The sequence below is a fragment of the Microtus ochrogaster genome, linkage group LG5, assembly GCF_000317375.1.
Source record: "Microtus ochrogaster isolate Prairie Vole_2 linkage group LG5, MicOch1.0, whole genome shotgun sequence".
Classification (NCBI taxonomy): domain Eukaryota; kingdom Metazoa; phylum Chordata; class Mammalia; order Rodentia; family Cricetidae; genus Microtus; species Microtus ochrogaster.
This window is the reverse complement of record NC_022031.1, coordinates 33,929,334-33,956,085: the sequence shown is the minus strand read 5'-3', so window position 1 is coordinate 33,956,085 and position 26,752 is coordinate 33,929,334. Positions and strand designations below refer to the sequence as shown.

Sequence of the window (26,752 nt, the reverse complement as noted above, 5' to 3'; positions counted from 1 at the left end):
AAGCTTGTTCTCGGCTCAGCGCTTGCTTGACTGAGAAGTATTTCCTTCTCAGCTCTCCCTTTAGTCACTACAAATTCTATTTTGGGGACTAATGAGCTGAGATCATAGAGTGAGCCCTTAACGGCAGGGTCATGGTGCTATACATTGTATTCTGTGTATCTGTTCCAGCATGTGCATGAAGGGTCATGACGTAGTGTGTATGTAATTGGAACAATAAGCTTATAGTTGTTTTAAGGGATTGAAATTTGGTCCAAAATCATAGAAGATTACTCCATGTTGTCAATTATTTTAAAGACTTCTAATCACTGTCTTTCTTTTTCTGCTTTATTCAGTGGATCCGACTTTCCCATCCACTGAGTTCATTCTGCTAACTAGCCAAGAAATATTTAAATCTTTGATTTTGAACATAGTTTTACTATGGTGAGTAAAACTATGTTACCACACAAGTTGTGTTAGGGAATAGGTAATATAATTAATATCAAAGTTCTTAATTCATTTATAGTTCCATTAAAAACAAAATCCCACCACAGGGATATAGACCTCAGTGGTTAGAACAATGCTCTTTCAGAAGACCCAACACCCATGTCTACACCAGCATGCATGTGCACATACCCATAAATGCATAAACACAACATAGGTATAATTTAAAAATTTAATAACACCTATGTAATTTAACAAATAATTTTTGAATACTGTAAAGATTGTTTTTTATATATACAGCCATTTACATGAGGTCTACATTAACTCCATTGGGTACATGTGCAAAGTGCATGAATCATTAATATGATATATTCAGCCATAAACATATTTGTAAATTACAACATCTTTAAAAGAGAGGGAGAGAACTTCAATTGGTTGATACATTTATTCAAATAACCAGTATTATTTTTTTTGAGTAAAGCTATTAATTGGGAAACCATATTCAATAATATTTAAAATGCTGCCCTGTAATATTATAGCATGCTCAACATAATGTTGTTCATATTTCTTTCCCTAGGTAAAAGATTTGTTCAACCATAATTGCAATATTATATTTTATTTGTTATAAATGAGTTTTTCTTATACTATGTAATCTTCCCATTTTCAAGAGACTGTTTATGGTTATGATTAATACTTTCTAATCACAATTCATTTTCATGTTGTCCAGGTGCATTCTTGTCATCAACCAAGGTTTCTACTTCTGGTGTGGGCAGCGGGACTACTTGCCTTTGTTAAATTGAATCCTTGCTACAGTGGTGACAGAGGATGTGAAAAGGCAGGTCATTTGAAATGATTCAGCTCTGACATTGAAAATGATACAGGTCATAGAGACTCTAAATGACCCATAATCGGATCTGGGTGTTTGGATGTGCTGATAATCAGAAATTATTAGCAGAATCCATCCTGGTTTGACGTAAACCCAGGAAACAAGATGTTCCAGAAAATTCAAGTTTCCACGTATTAATAGGTCTGAGCTGTCTCTGGGGTCTGTATCATCTCCAGAGAGAAAGAGAACACTGGGCTGGGTCTACAGTTTTACTGATTCTTTACTGATAAAAATGCCAAGGACTCATGGGCTGGTGTTTGATTCACTGCTTATGGACCTACATACTTTTAAAGTTGTCTCAAGACTGTACTCTATGAAACCAAACCTTATTTGAGGACTTTTGAATACCAAGAAAAACATTCCACAGATTTGTTTAAACCTTTGTACTGTTGGTGGTCCAATTTGAACTATTAAAAACAACAAAAAAATGTAGATTTCCAATTTAATGACCTCTTTTGTACTATAATAATTTTAAAATATTACTTTAATCAATAATATGTACTATACCAGAGCCTTTGGGCCTACACCATGTCAACTGTTTAATTTTGAAAAATGGATATTGCCCTTGCAAATTCATCTGGTCAATCATTTGCATTACAGTATGCTTAGCACATAGACTTAAGAGCACAGAGAATGTCCTCATCAATTATATGAAGAAGATGTAGAGCTTGGCAACTTTCTGTGTGATCTCTAATTACAATAACTTAGGGTTTGATTTATTTCCCCAATTCCTGCCTCTACAGAGTGCAGAAAATGATAGATAGAAGAAAATTAATCTTCTATATAAACAGCCTGCCATTACATTCACTCTGTAACACACACACTCAGAAACACAGGTGCGCACACACATACACACATAAACACACACACACACACAAATTGTCTTTTATAATGAACAAAATCCAGTTTTGAGGACAATGGGCTATGCCTTTAATCTCAGCTTTAGGAAGATGATCAAGAGTTGGCAGTCTTTCTCAAGGAAATCCTGGAATACATCTTAAGTAAAACAGGGAGAGATAAAAAAATAAAAGGGAGGGAGGAAGGGAGAGGGAGGAAGAAGAAAGGACGGAAGGAAAAAAGAAGGATGAGGAAACCCTGCCATTGTCATTACCCACAATGCAGCTGAACCTGAGAAGCATTAAATTTAGTGAATGAAGCCAGGCACAGAAAGACACAATTAAGTTCTAAATGATTGGAGGTGGGAAGAGCATTTGGGGATGTTGGTTACTAGGAATCTGGTAGGGAAGTTAGTAACTAGGGACTAGAGGAGGGAGGGCATTAGAGGTGGGGATATTGTCAGAGATTTGAGGTGGGAAGGCATAAATATGAACTTATTTCAAAGGACTAGTATATAATATATAATTTTTTTATAAAATAAATACAAATAAAAATGTTAAAAAATGTTAAAACCATAAGGGATCAATTGAATATATCCCTAAAGAACAAAATGGAGCAGCAAACAAGCTTCATTATGCAGGATTTCTTTTACTTTTCTACAAATATATATGTTGAAATAGAGACTTTTTGAGGTTAGGGATTGTTAGTGGTTGTTATTATATATATTTATATATACATATATATAATATAGTGATTGTTTCACATCTGTATACAAAATGCTTACGTTGTTATTTTGCTAACTTTTCTGTTCTTGTGATAAAACACCATAACCAAAAGCAATAGAAAAGTTTTTTTGTGGCTTATGCTTTGGGAGTAAGAGTCCATAATGGGCAGGGGAGGCATGGCAGCAGGTGAACAGAACAGAAATTTGAGGAAGCACATTTTCCACTTTCAAAAGCAGCAAAGAGAGCAGACTGGCAGTGGGTAAAGCTGTAAACTCTTCCAGCCTATCCCTAGCACAGGGGGTTACTTCCTCCAGCAATGCTCAAATTCCAAAAGCTTCCAAAAATTCTCCCTAAAGTGCCACTATTTGGGGAACAAGTATTCACTTATGAGAAGCTCTGAGTAACTTTTTCGTTCAAACTGCCACAATTATACTCATTAAATATATACACTTTTCCGTGTTAGTCATATCTCAATAAAATATTTTAAAAATAAAAGTTGTGAATCAGAGGTCTTTAATATAATTGATTCAAGAGTCATATATACATTAGGGAATTAGATCAAGGATTTAGTGTCTTTCTAAAAATCATTCACTGGCCTCATCATAAAGGAAAAGAACATTCTTCAAAATAACAATTCGGGGAAATCAGAAGAAAAGAATAAATTGGGGTGAGCGGGAACTTTGTTTTTAAGATTTTGGTGGAGTAAATTTGGCGGGAGAGAATTGTATGTTAACTTTGGTAGTAGTGAAGAAGTTTTGTAAACCTCAGAAAGATAATATCAATATTTTCCTGAGAGTCATCAAAGTGTTTACAGGTATGAATTAGCAAGCATATCAATAATGCATGATCACATGATGACTGCCTAGGACATTTTTAAATGTTTTTTAATTAGAAAAAGAATTGCATGAATACAATATCATGAGTTCCTTTATGCCAAGTGAACCTTTCAAAGAGTGAAACCAATTAGTATATACTGTATGAACTTCCTTGTCTTAAAGACCTACTTTTATTAAAATGGGTGATGCAAATGGGTGATTCTTTTTAACTTCTATTCATAGATAGTTTTATACACTTAGTCAACAAATTAATTAAATAAATACTAGCTGAGATTTTTTTCTTTAATAAAGGTTTTAGTGGTAATCAGGAGACCTACTGGAGTTTACCTCATATGACATGTTAAGAAGAAGAAGCAAATGTTTTGTAATAATCATTTAGATAAAAATAATTTCACAGAATAATGGATATCACAGTTATTGGGGATGCAGTATGTTCCCAGTACCTAATTTTACAAACTCATTTAATAATTTCATCTATCTTTTTAAGTAAATATTTTGGTATCTTTTCTATTAATAAAGAAGTTGGAATATAGTAAGCATCAGAAATTTTCCAAAAGTTATGCAGACCAGCAAATAACAATTCCAGTATTCAAATTAAAAAAAGACTAGATACAAATTCTGTACTCAAAATCATATTGTTCAAAGAAATGGTGGGAAGGAAACTTCAAGAAGATAAAGCAAAAATATTAAAAGATATTCCTGATTAAAAAGAACATGCATTGAATGTACTCTTTAAACTGGAACCTAGAAAGAGTTGGAAAAGACCAAGGAAGGGGTAGGATAAAGATAGTTTGAACAAAGCATCACCCCAAGCTAGAACTTTAAATTTAGAAAGTCATTTTCAGCACACATGCAGCAAAAGAGGTTACTGTGACTGCATAAACAGGGTCTTTTAGTTAGGAATCAAAACAAAAAGGAATGAAATTTATACCCAACAGACAAGGGAAGTCAATTATGGATAAATAAGCCTAGGTTGATATTTTACAGTAATTATGCCTGGGATATGAATAAACCATGTTTAGACCATGTGAGTAAAACAGAAGATCCCCAGTTGCTTGGAGAGGGCCTAACAGCAGCATTCATAACAGACAGATGGAGTCAAGGATGCATCCGGGACGTGAAAAAGAAGGCACAGCTGGGAAACATGGGGCGCTAGCTTCCGAGTTGAGATTTCTGGCTTAAAGTATTCATTGCTTGTGTGTTTTTTGGGAGATTCAAGGTCTGATCAGATAGTTGTTAGTCTTACAGAGTCATTTTTTTTATTAGACTTAAGTTCTCAGTGAGAACAGCCCATAACTCTTGGCAATCTGTTCCTGACATTTTTCTTTGGCTCCCTTCAGTCTCCTGGGCAAAAGCTCAGTCATTACTCCATATTTCTTGTTATGCTGTTTTTCAAAACACAATGTTGTTGTTTGTGTTGCAGGACATGGACACATGGCACAACAAGATGTTGCCTCTTGTGTGCTTTGGTGCTGGCTTCTTACCTTCTTGTTAAGGGCTTTCTGACAACATGTTGAGACACGTCTTTGACCTTAGAGACATGGAAAAGCTTTCGGATTCTGTGAGTTCTTTTGGACTCTAACAAGTGAGACGCAGTAGTATCTGTCAGTCCAGGAATACCCTTCTGTCATTTTGGTCAGAATAACCAAGTTGAGAAAGATGAAACTGGCACCCACAATGCCTCCCCAGATAGATTCATGTTTCTTCTCTACAGTGCCCCTTGGTCCATAAAACAAGAATGTCCTTCTGAAATGAATCAAGACACTTTGATTCATGGGCAAAACTTGCTTGCAGTTCCCACAAGTTTTTAGGGCTACACAACCTGTGATGGCTAGTTTATGTTAACCTCACACAAGCTAGAATCACTAGAGAAGAGAACCTCAACTGAAAAAATAATGTTTCCAAAAGACCTGACTGTAAGGCATTTTCTTAATTATGGATCAGTTGGAGAAGGCCCAGTACATTATGTAGGTGGTGACATTTCTGGGCTGGTGTTTTGTAAGTAGACAGGCTTAGCAAGCCATGAGGAGCAAGCCAGAAAGCAGCAGCTCTCCTCCATTGCTTCTGCATTAGCTCCTGCCTCCAAGTTCCAGCCCTGCTTGAGTTCCTGCCCTGGCTTTCTTTGATGATGAGTTGTGATGTGAAGTATAAGCCACATAAACACTTCCCTCTCCAACTTGCTTTTGGTCATGGTGTTTCACCGCAGCAATAGAAACCCTAACTAAAATACAACCCTTCTGGTCCTCATTCAGAGCATCAGCGGCTATGACTGTGGGCACGCACTTTTCCTAGAAAGTAAGAAGTGTCTTCATTATTCTCTTCAGTGACTTTCTGACAGACAGTGAGTGGGAAGGAGATATTCCGCTTCATCTTCACATAGCCAACTGCGTATGAAAAACTAAAAAGGAGTTTTGGGTTGCTACCTGATATCCCCATTATTAGAATTATCTTAAATTATGGGATTTTCTTCCAAAATATAAAAGGATGTCTCTATTGAAAAGGATTATTCATTGGAATAGTTTATTAAGCGGTCAAACATAGAACAAAATATAAATGACGATGAACATGGGCTTATAATTGGAATACAGATGACAGGGTTCAAGGAACTGTCATAGAATAAAGTGAAGCATAATTGAAGGTGAAGAACAAAAGGCATAAATCTATTCCAAAAACCTACCTGACCTAACTATTCAGGTCTGTCTGCTTGGCTCATCAGAGAGAAACCTACTTCCAGGTGAGACTAGTAAAGCTGCTAACTCTGATGTTCCCTTTTCCATTAAGGCACTTATACAATAAGTGATTTTACACATGGTTTTGGTTCATGCTTAGTGTAATACTCGATGCTGTGGATGTTTACTGAACAGGAATGGCTTGGCTCATGTCATCACCATTGTTTTTATTAACCTGCTTCTGTCAGTCTTTATGCTTATTTCTGACTTCATTTTGTTGTTGTTGTTAAAGTGTGGCTAAGAAAGCTAAGGCTCAGTTGTGCAGTTATTAGATTTCTGTCACAGACTTTCCTCCAGAGAAAGCAGAAATAATTAATAACTCGAATTATTAATTAATAACAATAATTAATAACTTAGGTTATTAATTAATAACTCAAGTTATTGTCACCACTGTTTTGTCTCAAGCCTTGGTCTGTTATTTGCTCAATAAATCTATCTATACCTTGGTTGAAAGTTGTACTATTTCCCTCTGTGGTATCAATAAAATCAATAAATAATATCTTTGGATTGTTCTGAAAATTAACTTAGCAAATAGCTGTGTTAAAAACAGTGCTTGGTATAGGAAAAATATTCACTAATTATTGTATAATTCTTTGTTGGGCTTGAAAATGTTAATGTGCATGCATGTGTGTGCATGCGTGTGTGTGAGAATTGATAATATGGGCAGATAATTTTGAACTATATTTAATTCCAAATGAAGCATGAAGATTTATTGCCAGAGATTATTGTTACATTGGCATTTCAACTTTCAAAAGTTTAGGCAGAATAAAAAGTTTTAACTTGATTGACCTAATAAAAAGACACCAGTGCATTGCATCCCACTCCAGGGTTTTGAAAGATTAAAGCGAATAAAAATACAGATATCCTTAGCAGGTGTGTCTCTAAGAAAGCCGCGAACAAAGAGAGTGTGTGCCACCAAAGCATTCTGGAGCGAAGTCCTCATCGCTCAGCTGGGAGTCCCCGAACAAAGCTGCTGAAAACCAGGCAACTTGAAATGAAGATTAAAAAAATGGCTGTTTTGAGGTTTCCCTTTTCTTCTATTGAGGAACAGACAGTGTGCTTCTCATACCAAACTAGAACTGGGTATTGTAAAGGAGCAAGACTCTCCTTCAATAGACTTCTGGCAATGTGCTTTAGGTGGAGTCTGTAGAGAGAATTAATCAGTACTGTCACTGGATTTTTCTAAACTTGGGAAATGTTTGCTTTCAAAATCACAATTTATAGTGAGTAACTCAATCAAAACCCCTTGACTATCTCCTCTTTCTTTTCATATATAGTTTTAGGTAAGTAGTATAGCTAGGTTAATTTATTAAGATAAGAAGTTATATGCTTTAAATTTTAGTATTTAGACTAGCTGTTTTATTGAGTAGGTTGATAATTACATAACTGGCTTACTTGACTTAGGAGGAAACCAATGGTATATTCAATTTTATCTGTTCTAATGAAAAATAATTTTGAATATTTCTGTCCTGAGGAAATATCACTTCTACAACATCAATTTGCTAGAAATATCATATTAATTAAATCTTTTATTTTTATGTGAATGTTACCTGCTTAAAATATTAGATTTTTATGAATCTTCTAGTCTAGCTTTAATTACAGAACCAGACTGTCTTGCATTTTAATACCTTCCTTTACAGAAAGGGTCAAAGCACCAAACCCAAGGACAGGGAAGCTTTCATTCACAATTTCTCTCTTGTTTAATAACTGTGAAATGTTCATAATAAAACATGAATTCATCTACATCTGGTCTGCTGTGCTGATTATAGGTTTCAAACTTGGTTAAGCACCATTTTATTCAATTTCCTATTATTCTTTCTGGTTTCCTGACCATAGCTGTGTATTTATGCTACTATGGAGATGGTGCTGACTGTGTGATATGTCATCCTGTGGTAATTATGGGATAACATTCGGTGCCTCAGATAGTAAGGGTGATCTTTAATATTTCATATGACTTATCTTACATTGAACAAAGTAAAGAATGGTTTGTTTCATTTGTATTTTATTTCTTTTGAATCCTTGTGTGCTGGTGTGTGTGTGTGTGTGTGTGTGTGTTGTGTGTGTGTGTGTGTGCAGGTGTGTACGTGCCATAGCCCACAAGGGGAGATTAGAAGACAGCCTGCTTGAATTCATTCCTTCCTTCCACCATATGAGTCCTGAAATCCAGTTCAGATCATGAGGCTTGGGGTCAGGAGGCTCCACCCACTGAGCCATCTTGCTGACCCTGAAACACTGTTTGAAAAGCAGTAATGAGCATAGCTAGCTTGTGTAGGGGTCATCATTTCTCCTTTTCAAATTACTGGATCTAAAAAGGAAATAAAAGTAGAGAAGATGCAAACGCCATCTAGTTACTCATTTGTCACTGAGTGAGTTGTCTATTCCCAATGTAGAGTGCATCCTTTCTCTTAGAAGAAATTTTACTCGATTGTCAGTGCACTTCCTCTTGAGGTGCTGCAATCAGTCAGATGCTCCTCAGAGGCTGCTTTGCTGTTAGCCTTCCTCTATTATCTCAGGAATGCACTTTCCGTCATGAACTCTGAATCTTCATTCTTTCTGTGTATGCCCTACACTACTGTGCAAGAATATAAATATGGTGAAGAAAATGTCAATAATAAGGTAATTTTCACCGTCTGAGAGAAGAGGCTAAAGTAGCTTTTTGCTATGAAAAATAAAATTCTTTCGGGTTTCCTATCTTGAAATAAAGTCTGAGAAATGTTAGATCTATTTGTAGAACAAAGAAGAATGCTGTGTTTTGTTTTTTAAAATCTATTCATTCAAAACAAAAAATCATTTTCCTCTGAATAAGCTGTACATATATATATATATGAAAATTTATTACTATATGCTCTTTAACCGAGTGTGATTCACTTACAATATGTGTTTTATGTGTTTTTCCCTTCAAAAGAGAAGGGAGATCATTCTTTCTCATTTATTTTCAAAGATGCTTTAACATACTCCCATAAAAATAAGAAATTAATTCACTACATTTTGAGTAACATGTCATTTTGCTTATCTATAATTATTGCTCTATAGTTTGTCTTCAAAAAATAAGTAAAATTATAGTTTTGATTATAGAAATTCAATTGTACAACTCTAGATTCCTAAGTAGAGTCCTTTTTGTTTGAATAGTAACCAAGCCTAGATTGGCAAAAATCTAAAAACTATTATCTTTAAAGTTATTGCTGGAACCATGTATCGCTCCTCTTTAATGACACTTTGTGTCGTCGTCACCACAGCATGGTCATGATCATGAAATTGACTCACCATAGTTTCCTATCTAAGGAGCTAATTCAAGTGTGATTTTGTTGACCATGCAAATGTATTTGGACACATTTCAATTTATTCATGTCTCAGAGGTATTTTCTGACTACTAATTCCTCATTTTTTTGTATTCTAAGTATTAGCCTTCACTTTGAATCTTTAATTCTGTCAAATTTCTAAATCTTTAAATCTGTTTATTCTTATTGTAGCTTTTGAACCAACTCAGTTAAACTGCAACTAGCAATGCTTATGAAACTAGATTTTCATATTTTTCCTCTTTTATACTCTGAAGATGTATATTTCTTTGTCAATTTTGTTTTCCTTTTTTTTGAAATCATTTTAGTGGGAAATACCTAATGCACATATAACATGTTCAAGAACTCTCTGCTTATATCCTGTAAAACATCACAGCCAGCTTTGGCTTACTGCCTGGGAATTATAGTTTGGGATGTGTTCCTTATACATTCGCTTGTCAGCACAGTAAAACCGAATTTATTTCTGTTGAGACTCCTCAACTGCTACTCAGAAACCAATGCCTGTTTCAGTCTTGCCAACAATCTCACATAGTTTTGTGTTTCTCATCTAAACTTTATGTGTTATTAACTTAGTTTTTGTTTAGTGGCTGTGGTGGTCTGATTGATTCTTTTACTTTTATATTATTTATTTTATTGCCATAATCTATTTTTCATATCTGTCAAACAATAACATCTCTAAATTAAAGTGATTGCTTATTAAAAGTTAAAACATGACAGCAAATTGCAAATATAATGCACATTTCTTCTACAATAACGATGTCAAATATAAAAATATATCTACTTTTTTGTTTTATTTATGTTTGACAAGATTTGATTGTTTACCACGTTTGCCTCAAACTTACAAATCTCTTATCTAAACCATCTCCGAGCTGGGTATTAAAGCTGTGTGGTATCACACCTAGCTCTGTGATCTTTAAATATGATTACAAACTAAAGTTTTTATTCCTTTTTGGGAACATGCAAACTCCAACTTAGAGATTGTGTGCTGATATAGATCAGAGAGAACACAATAACACTGTTGAGAAGTCTTGCTGTGCGCATATCTCATTCTTAGATGAATCAGGCATGCAAACTGAGTTCCCCGCGCTTGTCAGCAAGTTTAATACTTTTCACACAATAAACCATCTCCCCAGCATCCAGCTGCCCATATAAATTCCAGAGAAAGATGCCGAGTGTTCTTCTTACCGATATCTACGTTATTTTTTTCAGACAAGGTTCTCTTAGAGATCCTTTCTGGAACTTGCTGTTTTGGCAAACCCCTGAGATCATACTCTCTTCCCAGTCCTTTCTGCTGGAACTGGAGTCACAGATAGGTGCTGCGACACCTGACTTTTTTTTTTTTTTTAAGTTACAGGGTTTCTCTGTAGCTTTGGAGCTATACATTTCTTTTAGAACTGAAGTCTTTGTGTTTGTGAAGAAGGTGCTTTACTTACTGACCATGTTGCCATTCCTACAAAGAATAGGTTTTTCATGTGAGTTTAGATAGAGGAGTAACACAAGGCACCAGCAAAACTCCATGCATCTTTTTTGTTTTTGTTTTTGTTCTTTTTTTTTTAAGATCAGCCTGTCTCTACTTCCCGAGTGCTGGGATTAAAGGCGTGAGCCACCATGCCCTGATTCTCAATGCACCTTAATTATCATTTTAATTTGCTTTTAGCAAGTATTTTTAAATGATTGGTCCTATAGAAAACTAAAATCTAAATATGAATTATTACTGGAGTCTTACTGTAGATTAATATCTACCATTTCATTTTATCAGTTATACTTACTGGACATTCCATAATTTCCTATAGAAGATTCATAAACAAGGGGAATGAGAGTCATCTGTCTGACAAACTCATGTGCTGGGTGTCTATTACCAAGTGAATTCTTAAAACAATGACTAGTATTTTCGTGTACTATGTATGTTGTATAGAGAAATTATGAGACATGAATTAAAGTTCCTGATAAAAATCTAGTTAAAGTAATCATTCTAAAACCTAAACAAGGAGCCCTCTTCTTCATTTAGAAAAATATTTATACACTACTGTATGTAGAGTAAGAAAACATTTAGATAATGAATGCTTGTTTTCATAGTACAACAATCACTCTCAAGAAAATATATGTAATTGAATGTGGATTTTCTTTGTGGTACTTTATAATCTGGACTCTATTTGAGCATCTTGGAAGTCCCAGACAGATATAATTTCCTTCGCTATATTTTGCAATTTAACAAAAGCCATAATAACAGCATTACACTGGGAAGCACTTTTTAAGTGGCAGTGTAGAATCACAATAAAATTTTATGGCTAATCACCGTCATTGTACCAAGATATATAGTGCTCTGAATATTCCTATGTCTTCCTTTTATTTCTAGGAATTGACGAGTGACACGGAAAGACAGCACCATGAGCTCTAAGGACTTCTAAGCTGTTCTGTGAATTTTGAAGCATATGAGGTAAATGTTGAGTTTATTTTAGTTGTGTTTTGGAGATGAAAGTGAATACCATCTTAAAACTTGTTAAACTCTTATATTTTATGGAACATATTGCAAACTACTTGGATTCTGCTTGTATTTGCTTAGTGCCTTTATGAAAATTCTAGCATATCCAAGGGTTATACTCTGCTTGCTTTTTATTTTTTTAAAATTATGTATTTTGCAAGATTATCTTCTGACCTGAGCTCTGACTATGTAGAACCTTGGGACTGAACTTAAGTCTTCTAACTTGTTGGCAAGTGTCTTTAACCATACCCATATATTAGTGCAACTCTCAACCCTCATCTATTGATTAATACAGAGTTCCACAATTGATCAAGGTGCGGAAAATAAGAGTCAGTGGGGTAATCAGCTCTACCAGGCTCTGTCTGACCTTTACCCCCAAGATCTGGGAATGGTCATGAAAGAGGCCTGCAAAGAGTCTAAGAGTCAGAAGTAGTCAGTGTCTGACAGGAAGCATTTGTTGGACATGATTACACCACTGCGCTGCGAACTCCTGTCAGCTCTGACTGCAGGCACGAAATCTTCAGGCAAGCCATAGCAACTGACAGCACAGATGGGGAAGAGCTCATGAAGTCCAGTCCCTAGCTGAAGAGCTACTGACGCTTGATGGTTTCTAGGTGCGTGAGAGACGGTTCTTTTCACACATACAAATGCTAAAAGGCTATCTATAAATTGTCTCGTACCATGCACATAAGGCAACACTAAGTGGACTCAGAGAGTTTTAACAACAGAGAGAGAGGGGGGGGAGGGAGGGATGGAGGGAGGGAGAGGGAGAGAGAGAGAGAGAGAGAGAGAGAGAGAGAGAGAAAGAAGTGAAATGGGAGAGGAAAGTGTCAGGGAAGATATAAAATTGCAGAATTGCAGGGGAGGGAATGGGTGGAATTTGGTCAATATATCATATGAAAGTCTGAAAAGGAACAAAGTTGCATATAATGTCTGATGGCTTCAGATGGATCTTTATGAGTGCTTATGCTTTGTTTATTGATACAGGGTATGCAGGGGTCTACAGAGCAAATATAAATTTAAAACTGGGTTACTCCTACCCTTTCCCCTCATGAGTTCTAGTAGCTACGTCTTCCGTGTTTTATAGATGTGTAGTGCAGGTAGCCGTTTCCTGAACCTCCTGCCCACATTTCTAGCTCTCCTGGCTCTGTTTAGGATGCCTGCATCAAAATTTCATGGATGAATGAGTGCTTCTCTTCGGTTGTTTGATGTTGGACTGAAACCTTTGTAAACTCCCATTGTCTGTACACCTAAACTAAGAAAAAAAAAGGGTATGGAAATAAGGATTAGTGGGAAAATAAGGCATCTCTGAGGAATATTGGTGCTGCATGCCTGTAAGCCTAATACTCAAGAACCTGAGGTAGGAATATTGTGAGTTCCATGTCCAACAGTACTACCATACTAAGGGCTTGTGTCAAAAATCTAGAAAAGTAAAAACAAAATAAATTTAGATGAAAATAAAATTCATTTAAACTTGAGTATGAAAAGATGTATGAGGCTACCAATTCTGCCCTTGTGAATATCAAAATACAGAACTCACAGAAAATTTCTTTCTACCTTGTACCATATATCTCAGACCAATAAAATATCAAGGAAAGGATGATATATTTGCAGATGGTCTAATTACCTTAAATGGTGATTACACAGAAATACATGACTACATAGCGGTATACGAAACTGGATTGGGTGGAGAGGAAACAGACACTGTTCCTGAGCAGAAATGCAGACCTAAATAAGAAAGGAAAGAAACTGTGGAAGGGAGGAAGAAGGAAGAGTGGGAAGTTAAAGGAAAGGAAAGGAAAGGAAAGGAATATTTAAAAAATAATCTTTGTCCAGGAGTAAAACATGAAACCTTGAAGACGAAATGTACAAGAATGCTGATGTCACTGCTAAAATTTATTTTTTTTTTTTTTATTTTCGAGACAGGGTTTCTCCGTAGCTTTTGGTTCCTGTCCTGGAACTAGCTCTTGTAGACCAGGCTGGCCTCGAATTCACAGAGATCTGCCTGCCTCTGCTTCCCTAGTGCTGGGATTAAAGGCGTGTGTCACCACCGCCCGACTTAAAATTTAAATCTTACAGTTCCAAAACTTAAGCATCAGACCAAGACACACAGCTCACAGTTTACAATAATGTCCATTATATTTGCTTGGATGGGATAATAGAAGAATTGACAGTTATGTGAAGAGACTCAGAGACACTGCTAATTTGTTCTTCATAAACTATCTGTCATTTACAAGGTTCTTATAATCAGAAGAGAATATTTTAATGACACTTAAATATGTTAAATTTGAAATGATTCAAAGACACCATCTAACACAATTACTCCTTGAAATATTTCTTAGCCTCTTCTTTCACAGTGCCTACTGTGGGTTTTAGAAATTCTGATAAATTAACCTCTTCTTGTTTGAATTTACATAAGTTTTAAAGCTATCTCTTATCCTGAAAACAAAAAACTCACTGTTTTCCAATGTGCCTTGATAGCAAATATTTGCAAGGATATTATATTTTGATATGCTGAAAGTGAAATGCACATTATTACTTTATGAAATTATTAGAAATTATTTTGAACATTAAAATTCCATTTGCTTGTAAAGGGGTGTTTTAAAAATATCAAAACCTCATGCAAATCTCTTCGGCACTGACAACTTTCATTTTAATAAAAGTTTGCATCACAAAGAAATGAAAAGATAGATCCTACATCCTCTGACTCATTCTAAGTTTAGATCAGCTCACTGCCATCCTCAGCCTTTGTAGAAAAAGTTGTCCTGGGGCTATACCCACTGGTTCTGGATACAATGCAATCAATTAATTTCTGATTTCCACCAGTTGTGGGTTTCTATAATGATGTCTATATTCTGAAAAAAAATGAAGCTTCTTTAGTGAGGGGTGAGAGATTGCATTTATGGTTATCAGGTAAGTTTTATGATGCAGTTAGGAATCATGCCAATCTTTAACATTAATAGGTTTCTCTAAGCCCCATGATGACCTCACTGTCCTAAATAGTTGACTAGGTTTTCAGCACCAGGCATGATGTCCCTCTTGTTGAGTGTGCCTTAAGTCCAATTAAAGAGCTGTTGGTAACTGCCGAGATATGGTGTCATTATTGCACCTCTGGTAATATTTTTCTCTTCTAGACCATGTTATTTGTAGGTGTCACAATTGTATAGGAATATGGATTGCTTTCTCATTGAAAGCTTGTTAGAATTCTCTTGTAGTATGAAAGACACATCAAAGGAAGGAGGCTTTCAGGTCAGACCTAGTTTGAACATTGTTTTCATTGGCCATCAAATAGTAGTTTGTAAAACTATATTTTTTTTGCAATACTAGTATAAGAGTGTACAAGAGAAAATTCCACATAGCAAAAGTACGTTTGTTTGAAATCAAACTCTTAGAGCAGACACAATAACGAAGCAATGTGAATTTCAAAAGATTAAGTTTACTTGTTTGTTCAATACTGGATTCTAAATTGTTTGAGAAGATGGAAACTCTCTGCAAGTATGTTAATGTCAAGTTAGAGGAGGTTAAAATTTTTGTTTGTGTCTCTAACACAGGCCCAGAATATTTCAGCATGATCCAGAATGGAACAATTTGTTTTTGTTGTTGTTTAACTTTGACTGGTTGGTTGGTTGATTGGTTCATTTAGATTTTAAAATAGGATTATATGGGTTTATTTTAAGTAACAAAAAGTACAGAGCAAAAAAAAAAAACAAAATAAAAAGCAGAAAAAAAATCCTGTGAAATTGGAGTTTGTCTTCAACACAGTTACCTGTTGCATCTAACATATAATGTACATATACAATGTAAAGTTGACATACACTGTTTATAACTATATAAATTCTGATATAGATGAACTCTGTTTTTTGAAACAGTATATCATTGTGTTGCCTACCTGGGCTGCATACTGTCTTGTCCTCTTGAGTGCTGCCCTTACAAGTATTTGCCACCCTGTTGGTGCTGGCAGCTGTTTCTGTGGTATGTTTAGCCTGCTTTTCACAATGGATTTGGTTGCTCATTATCTCAGCAATCTGCCATTACATCATGGTCTTTTATGCAGAGAAGTAACATGTACATGTGCCATTACATCATTTCATCTAATTTCATGGTGGTTTTTGATGGTCTATACTATCTTCATTTTAAGAAAACCTTTAAGAAATATGTAGAAAAAAGGTAGAATTTTTTAATTCTATTAATTATTGGAATAAACTTTAATTCATCTGTAAAGTAGTATGCAGATAAATTATGGGAGAGTTTTTCCATAACTTTAACCATCTACCTGACATGATCTGCACAAATTAATGCAGATTGTAGTATTGATTATAATCCAGGTCTCAGATTTAATTTATGAGCCTGCAAAGGGGCAACAGCAACTCTTTATTCAATGACATCTGAAGACTGGCTAGTAACTAGTGGGAAAAAGATAACTTATAATCTGTCATGAACTACATGCTTTGCTATTTCTTAACCGCTGAGCCATCTCTCCAGCCCATGCTTTGCTATTTCTATAGCCTTGAATTAGATCCCAGGAATTAGTTTCCCACTAGTTCAATTTAGAGCATAAATTTAAATCTCTTATGAATACTTTATTGTTTTTAGTCATCTGGGGCTTTGCTCAAGACAAGATGTAGGCTTTTTAATTAGACTGTTTTCATGTATTGAATAAAATCATTTATTTCTAAAGAATATGTTAGCATCAGTTTGGATTTTCCTTTGTATTCTCTGCATGGTTTTACTGGAACCCTGTCTAGGTTATACCCTCTGATTGTACATCTCAGTATCATAGAGATTCCCAAAGTGTACATGCTGAAAAATCTATGGCTTTGTCTTTAATTATGAAGATAAAATATGTGGGCTTTAATGTTCATCCTAGTATATATTTATCAACATTTCTCAGAGTCAGTAGTGATCAACACTATAGTTACGATAAATATTTGCAGATGATTGCCTACATTTTGTGGCTTCCTTTCATTCATCGATATCGGTAAGATTTTTACCAATTACTTAAATAACGCATTGAAGTCTTTGTGTTTTCTTTAAAGAAACACTTTCACTGAGACACAGATTGTATCAATGGCCTCAGCTAATATTGGTTGGTGTTATAGATACTGGAAACTCATTCCTGAATTAACTATTTTAATGTGTGGGTTTCTCTATTCTTCAGAAGGCGTTCCCACTGAGTAGGCCACTGCACATATTTTCCTCCAGTTTGATAACACACCCAGCAAGGGTTCTCTGACAGTTGATTGACTGTGACGTATAACCCTAGTGGATCAACTACATACATGTGTGTGGAGAAAAAAAGTCTACTACTTAACATGTTAACTACATCCAAAGTTAGTCAAAATAGTTGCAGTAGAGAGGCCGCTGCTTGTTGTTTCCAGGCTCCCCAACTAGTTTAGACCCGAAATAATCACACAGAAACTATATTGTTTAAAAAACTGTTGGGCCCATTAGCTCTAGCTTCTTAATGGCTAACTCTTACATATTAATTTAACCCATTTCTATTAATCTCAATATCACCATTAGGTCATGGCTTACCAGCAAAGTTTCAGCATGTCTATCTCCACTGGTGGCTCCATGGCATCTCTCTGACTCCGCCCTTCTTTATCCCAGCATTCAGCTTTGTTTTTCCTGCTTACCTAAGTTCTGCCCTATCAACAGGCCAAACCAGTTTTCTTTATTCATTAATAGTAATCATAGCATACAGAGGGAAATCCCACATAAAGTAGTTAAGCCCAACTGTTCTAAAATCAATCCAGATGTGAATCCAATTACCTTGTACTTAGACTGTATGTGTATTTGATGACATCTTTCTCTTCAGTTCTTATGGTATCAAGGTGAAGAAAAAATATAGTGATCTCAGGATATTAGAGTATATTCCTTATAAATGCTGTCATCAGTATTAAAATACAATTTTTACAAGAAACCTTTTTTTATTCTTCCATAGTCGTGACTTTCTAAAACACATATTCATGCTTGTATTCATTCAATCTTGACTGAGTATAATTTATGTTCTCTGATTACTCACAAGTAACATAAGCAGATACAATCCTTGTCATAGGCTTTGTGCCCTAAGTGGGTCATATAGGGCATGTATTAATAATACAATATGTGAAAGAAAATGCTTAGCAATAATAAAAGCTAAGCTGAAGTGAAACAAGGTGAGAAGCAGAGGTGCTGATTTAAGTTGTATTGTCAGGGAAAGCCCCACATGCCTATTTTATTTTAAGCTGAAACTTAAAACAAACTGTCTGTGCAGACTCTGCAGAAAAAAAAAATGTGCAAAGGGAAAAAAATGCTAGCCTCCAAGAAGAGACTAGAGGAGCCATACAGGAGAGAATCCCGGGTGCCATTGAAAACTCAGGCATGTTGGCATGGCTCCATGCTCTCCCGGGCACACTGACCAACGAGGGTGGCGTCTTTGCTGGTGCTCAGTCTTCATTCCATCTAATACATTGCTCTTTTCATCTTAAGTCTAAATGCAAACTAACCAAATCCTACTCCCTAGGTTATCTTGTCTAACCTATACTTTTCTTAAAAGCATTGAACTTGAATAAATGAAAATGAGCAAATTGGGATTAAATTAAGAATGAACATAAAGGCTTTAGGCTTTTAATCTAGGCGTTCGTCCATGCCTGTTCATCACAATTCTCAGTACTGGCATTAAACATGAAAGCAGCAGTCTCTCCCTTTGACATTGTTTCACAGGGACAGCTTCCTTAGAGATGACAGAAATGCTGATACTGTGTCCCAAGGAAGGCATCCCTGGGCTCCAAGCCTTGCCGCACTTCTAATAGCAACTAACTAAACCTTTGGACACATTGAATATATTTTAAATTGTTTTTTTTTTTTAACTATTTTTATTTTTCAGCAAAAACAACTTAGCCAGTTACCAAAATCTTTTGGAGAAGAAAGCAAAATATAATAGTTTGTGTCTGACATTTATTAATCTAGTGTCTCTTGATACCTGTGGGCAGCCATTATGTTTCTTTTTCTTTCTTTCTTTCTTTTTTTTTTTTTGCAGCCTTTTCTATCAGAACAAAGAGTTTGAATGCCTCATGCTGTATTACACTTCACAGCTCAGGTATACTTTCAAGTTTATTCTTCCATCAATCCTGATCCACATCTTATGTGTCTCACACCATGAGCAGGGCACTTATTATGACTTATTATGTATAGCTACAGGAGAGAAAAAGAAACTGAAATTTTAACATGTTTTGTATGTTTTTACTCTATGCCCATTTTTATCTTTAGAGATCCATGTCATTGGTCAAGGATGTTAAAATAATACTGATAAACATTTTGAGGAATTGAAAGCAAAGAGTTTAGTCAGGATTTGAGTTGTATCCTCTTTACCCATCCCTACTGTCTTGATGTGATAAGAATAAAATTGGTGTAACTGTGTTTTGCTTCCTTCATGCTATCTCTTCAGGGAAAATAGAGCAGCTAACCAAGATGCAACTGTAGCCTGAGAGGCTGAGACATGACCTGTTTGTCACAAGAGTCTTGGGATGTATTTAGAAGATATTTTTGTTTTATCTGAAAGATAAACTTCTTGGCTTGTATTTACCTCCATGTTTTTCCAGTTATGGAAGTAATGAGAAAGACAAGTAGATAGATTTTACATCTTCAAAATTCTGTTATACACCAAGTGCTGACAATAATGTGTTTTTCAGTTTCTTAAAAGTTGATTTTTTTCAAGGAAGGACTCTCCTTTTTTTTGTTCATTTATATTATTAGAGATGATTTTTGACTTATAATAATTTTTGTGTTTTAGGCAATATTTTAAGATTTATGTACTTATCCTCACTATACTATTAGGAAATAAATGCTCTGAATATTACCAGTTGGCAGATAAATAAACCAAAGACAGAAAAATGAAATGCTTTTTCCAAAGTTGTAGTTTGAATATGAAACATCACCATTAGGTACCCATGTAAAGCTTGGGCCCGGAAGTGGGAGCTGAATTTGGAAGACAATGCAATCTTTAGGAAATTAGCCCTATTGGGAAGATTTCAGTGGGAGCTCGTCTTAAAAAAGTATTTATCACTTGCCTCTCTCTCAGTCTGACTCTGTTTCTGCCACCATCAGGAAAGCAGCTATGCCTTCCCCACCATGATAGTCTACCTCATCACAGGTATTCAAATTCAAAGCAATTTGGATAGCTAAGCATTCAAATTAAGATGCAAAATCTGTTTTTTCCCTTAAAACCTCTCAGATATTTATCAAACCTATGAAAATCTGGCTAACATGCTCAAGAAGCCTTAATCGATAAATCAATTACCAAGGGATATTTAACAGTAAACATCAGTAATAAAGAATGTTTCTTTTCTACTTATGGTTATAAGCATTAATCCAGAGCGTCATAAGTGCTCAGCAATTTATAGGCCATTAATCTACATTCCAGAAACAGAGTATTTAGTGAGAATCTGTATTCAACGCGAACAGTGGGGATGTCGCAGTGAAGCCATGTGCAGTCCCTTTTGTGCCCCCTTCAAAATCTCCAGTCACTTGCTCATACACAAAGCGAGGATCCCCTAAAGAGGTTGCTGGGAAGTTGATGAGGATGAACTCCTTAGACTTGCATCAGGAAAACTCTGGAGAGAAATAATATAGCCTGAGTTCCATTCCCCCTGGATGCTAAATAATTTTGCTACCCCATGTAAATTTCCCCTCAGAAAGGAATATCAGTAAGATTAATCTCAGCAGGTCTCCACGAAACTTATTGCATCAGGCCTCCCTCTGGATTCTGATTACATTTTATCCTGCTGTTGTGTGACACCTAGCGTCCTTGGAATCGCTCTGTCTCGCAGTACATGCCCCGCATGTAATTTACAGAAGCATTAGCAGAGTTCAGCACCTAATTAATTCACCAATCAGCTGTCAGAGCCTGTGATCTTTTCCTAGTTCACTGGTGAGTTCCCTGTGGGAGAATCAGTATTCTGAAAGTGTCATTTCCATTATGCTGCGTGGTGTTTGAACAGAGTACCAAGTTATGCTGCATGTTCATGGAAAATATGCCATCCTCATGAGTGCCTTGATGACTTTGTTAAAAATATCTTCCCTCGCCCCTCCTCCCTTGCCTCATGAATGCTGGCCCTCCATGGCACAGCGAAGTTTACACAGAGTCACAGATTTAAAAATCTGCACATTATTGCTTTATGCGTTCACATGTTTCTCCATTTATCATTAAGAAATGTCACCCCCATTTTGTTCTAGACAGAAACAGCTATCTTATTTAGCCTAGTTTTGAGATTTGATCCTATTTTAAGACCTCATTGTCTTAAATTCTCCAAAGTGGAGGTATTTTACATAAATTCTCATGCCTTTGGCTTCGTGGTTTTATACATTATAATCAGATAAATGTGTGGTAGTGAATGAATGCTTTTAATAACATAATAATAGTAAATAAGCACACACAAACACACACACAAATATATATATATATATATATATATATATATATATATATATATATATATGTTTTTAGTAACAGAATCAAACTTCTGGCCAGTGACAACAGAAAGGAAACTTGATTACACAGAGCCAGTGAGTTCAATACACGGACAGGCTTAGTGACTCATGAATGGGATGAACTTCACTGCAGGATAAGTGATTAACATTTAATTGTGAGGGACCAGATTGCATATGGAACCAGAAAGGATAAGGATTTTATTCACATCCAGTTATATGGATGGACTAAAGTCTGGAGAAATAACTTGTCCTAGAATTTGTTAGAAGATTGTTTTTTATATGAGCATCCTCTTATCAAGAACAGAAAGGTTTTTCCAAGAAACGATTTCATCCCAACTACAGGTGACCCCTCCTGTACCAACAATCTGACCTTGTTATAAACATGGCCTACTATCACTGCTCAGAGAATGAATTGGGAGGGAGAGAGAAAGAACACAATGCTTTGACCAAGGGCCCAGGAGATATGTATTTTTTTTCATCTGTCCGTGTATAGCAAATTCCAACTGCCTTATTCTCATGTCTTGGATCCATTATGGCACAGGCATCCTGAATTAATAATGCATCTAGCTTTTGAGTCAATGAGATATTAGGGAGAATGAGGCATTAAGGAATACATATACGTTTAATGGGCAGCATATTCTGAATTAAGCCTACAGAAATGGACTTTCCTGTTGTCCCTATATAATTCCCTCAATGCCTCATTTTCAGGGGAAAAATAGGAAAGAAAGAAATAATGCACATAGGATTGAAGAATCTGAATATTTAATGTTAATGTTCTTTGATAATCACATATTCAAATTTGGGCCTAAATAACAAATAAATCCCAAACTTGCATGCTCAATACAGCAATAATTTCATTTGGTTTTTCCTTCTCATAGGACAGCAGGTCAAGGGCAGGCAGTTTTTAAGACTCTGGGCTTTACTGCTTTCAGCTAAGAAGGCTCATGATGAGGCTAGCTGAATGTCGGCCATCATTAACTTCTTGAATATAGCTTCATTCTTCATAATTTTCTATTAGAGGCGGTAGGGATGGCACACATTCACATAGTAGATGACCAGGTTTCAAGACAAACCTCACAAGTCTTTAAGATTTCCCAAGGCCAAGACTAAACACAATCCAATGGCTCTTTTGTTGTTTTGATTCTGTTGGCCATAGTAGTTCATGGAATTTATTCTTTGCTTGGAATGTCTAATAGTAGTACTCAAAAGGAGGAAGTTGAAAGGGGAGGAGCCAGTAATGGAGAATTGTGAAACTTTTACAATCTTCCATGTCCCACAGTCTGGTTGAGCTAAATGGTTAACTACACTTAATTTAGCCTCAATTTTACACTTCTTTAAATGAAGAATGGCAATTGAAAACCTATGTACCAATACAAAATCTCTGAGGTTATAATCTTCTTTTGCAATGCTAGGTTGTAGTTGGAAACACATGTACAAATGTAAAACCTCTGAGGTTTTCTGATGCAATAGAAAAGGCATTTGTTCATTAAAATAAAGAAGTAGAAACTTACTGTATATGTATATATATGTGTGTGTCATATATCAGCTTATATTTAATTTAAGAAGATAGATAAGATTAAAAAGTGAATTTGTCCTGAGGTTTCATGAGTCCAGTTCACTTTCTGTCATACCACATTGCAAGTGCCTGGTAAAATGAAAATAAATAAGTTTATTATCAATTATGTTGTCCAAAAGGACAACAATATAACTCTACAATGTCATTTTGAAGTCTAAATGCTAAGATGATCATGCTAAACATATCTACTACACATAAATTAAACATGTAATGTTTTCACTCACATTCTTTGAATGTAAAAGGATTTGAAGGGAGTGATTTGGGTGACCCATGCATTTTTTACACAGATTACCTGATTAGTTCCAACTTTTTCTCTTCTCTTAAGAAAATATATTTGATATAATGTTTCTGTTTATTTTTATATAATTCATTCAGGGCAGTTTGTGAAGATATTTTGGAAAATATCTTCCTTGGTTATCAAGTAAAACACAAACTGTTGTATGAAGGTTAAATAAATGTTGAAGACATATGTTCACTCAGTAATGCTCAGGAAACAATAATATTCCTTTATTACTATTTAAAAAGTCCCCATTTTATAGTCATGTGATAATAATAATGATGACAAGAAACCCATGAACTCTAAAGTAAAGTTAATGCACATTTTCAATTATACATTTGAGCATCCATTTTTCATGTTACCAATAAGTAGTACAAGTAGATTGTTTTACGAAACACTTATACAGGTCACTTATAATTATGTATTCACTATCTTTATTTTTTGTTTGTTTTTTTTAAGCAGTAACTGTAAACTGTTACCTTGTGGGAGTTTGTCTCCATATCATTTAAGAATGGCCCTTCCATACTCATAGCATTAAGCTCTATTGGTTGAATATACAGAGATACGCTCCTTTTCTTTTCAGTTTCTGTTGTTTTGTGAGTCTTAAGAGCTGTGAAAGACAAGTTAGACTTGAGGAAGAAGAACAAAAAAACCTGAAAATCTCAAATAAGTTGGGCTTAAGCTATACATAATTTCTTTTTTTATAATATCTTAAAATTTTGAAAAGCCAACCCAATAGTTGGAGTTCAAAAGATAAAAATGTGAATGATAATAGTCTGTGGAAATAAAATGACTCAACAACATTCAGAAATTATTGTTAAGTACCTATGTTTTGAATAATACTAGCTTATTTCAGATGAAGATAGAAAGAGAAGGTAAAATATACAAAGATACAGTATGTATCTATAGGTTAGAAAATGATACGGTTGTATGGTAATAATGTACCAATACTGTTTTTAAAGTAAAACAAAGTCCAAGACTACAGAATTGTACATGGGTTACATAGCCATTGAAGATTAAATTTTAACATTAATAAATACTATCAGAGGATATCTTGAAGCCAAAGTGCATAGAACAGATAAAAATGTAAACAAAGCTTGAGAGATTGAAATTTTGTCAGGAAGAGAAAAGAATGAGGAGCTAAACTATATAAAAAGGAAAAATTCTCAACAGACAGTGGAAGCTCTTCAGAGAAAAGTAACTATGACATCTGAATTTACTCTGAAAACAATAGAAATTAGAGAGTTCATAATTTATCATCAAAAAATAGAATAATAAAAATGTCCTTTGAAGGATTTATTATTAATAATAATAATTTTAAATTTTAATTAAAATATAATCCCATCATTTCTCATTTCCATTTTTCTTTCCAACCCCTCTTGTGTCCCTTTTCTTCAACTCTTCCCATCTCTCAAATGTGTATACTTTTTTATTCTTATTATTTTTGTCATACACACAGTGTGTGAGTGTGTGTGTGTGTGTGTTTAGGTGCCTGTGTGTCCATATAAATAACATATAAATATAATCTGATGGATTAATTTAGTGTTTCTTGAATGCATATGATTTCAGGGTTGACCATTTGATATTTCATAATCAATTAACGTATTCATCCCTGGGGAAGACAATTAATACTCTCTTTCAGGAAGCATTAGTTGTTTGCCATTCTTTGCCTGGGCAGGAAGTCCCATGATATTCCCCCTTCACATGTTCATTGTTTGGGTTTTGTTCAGGTAGTCATATCATTGAGGTATCATGAGTATAATGTACCCATCATTTTTAGATTTAATCACACTACAAAGTTCTGGACTCTTAAAACCTTTCCATGCCCTCCTCCGTGATGTTATGTTAGACATGGGTGGAGGAATTTTCCTGTGGATATATCTATCCACTAGGGTCAGGCACTTTACAACCACTTGATCTGTGTGTTTTGATCAATAGTTTATTTCTGTAATGGCCTCAACTTATGTTGCAAAGAGAAGCTTCTTTCATGAGGGTGGAGAGTTATATTTATCTGTGGGTGTAGAAGTATTTAAGATTTGGCTAGAAATTAATCTGCTCCATTAACGTGACTGTGGTAGACTTTCCTCTAGGATTTTCCTCATTAGCCTGGGTAGTTGGCTACACATTCAGTATCAGGCTTAATTTCTCATCTGTTTCGTGGGGCTTTAAGTTCATTTCAGTAGCTGTTGGTTATTGTCAAGATATGAGTGTACTATTACTGCATCATCACAGTAGCCTTGCCATGCTGGTCTCTGTTGTTATTCATAGGCAGAATAACTAAGTGGAACTATTGGTAGTTTTCTGCCATTGATGGCTTGCATATCTCCTTCTGGTGCTATGAAAGCTAATCCTCAGTAGGGAGTCTTTCAGGTCAGATCCACATAGAACCTTCTGATTCCTTTGTCCCAAATACATGTTGTCTTTAGCAATAGAGACTTAACTTCAATCTCTGGGAGGCAACTAAGGACAATGGCAATAGCCTATATTGTTTTGGGAGACTCCTGGCCTTCCCTGAATTCAAAACGTGGTTTCTCATGATTAGTTTCTGCATTATTGTTAGACGGTGTATGAGTCTTGGGAGGAGCATTGTCAGTTCAAGTGGCATAGTTTCATTTAAGTAATATAATATATATTATCATTTTAAGATAATATATGATAGAGATAAACAAACATATAGTAAATAATACATATTTTCCTATGATGGTATATTTTATGAAATAGTGAATTGTCATAATGGTTTTCAAATGTCCTTGGTTATCTTGCATATTGAAACCGCTGAATTTATGCCAGATGACACAGAGTTGACTTCATTGTTTATCCAGGTACAAGACATAATTAGGAATAGGCTTTGTCCGATGTACATAACACACATCTGGTTCCATACAGGTCTGCCTGGTCCTCTAGCCCAAGGCAACGCTGAGATTGATCAATTATTGATTGGAAGTGTGTTGCAGGCCTCAGAATTTCATAAGAAGCATCATGTCAATAGTAAAGGCCTAAAGAAAGAATTTCCATTACTTGGCAACAAGCTAAGGACATTATAAAGAGATGTCCTACTTGTTCTTTCTATAATCAAACACCATTGCCTGCAGGGAGTAACCCAAAGGGCACTAAGAGAAATGAAATTTGCCAGATGGATGTGTTCCACTTTATGGAATTTGGTAAATTAAAATATGTACACCACACCATAGACACGTATTCAGGTTTTCAATGGGCT

General features: G+C 35.3%; 1 protein-coding gene across 2 annotated transcripts in view; it reads left to right on the top strand.

The window, feature by feature from the left end:
• The window catches only part of Lingo2 (leucine rich repeat and Ig domain containing 2), a 1,024,105-nt gene that overhangs the window by 426,148 nt on the left and 571,205 nt on the right, over nucleotides 1-26,752 (top strand). For both annotated transcript variants that reach the window (XM_026786729.1, XM_026786730.1), the window contains exon 3: nucleotides 12,086-12,166. The gene's annotated coding sequence lies outside the window, so the exon portion shown is untranslated. The remainder of the gene's footprint in view (nucleotides 1-12,085; nucleotides 12,167-26,752) is intronic.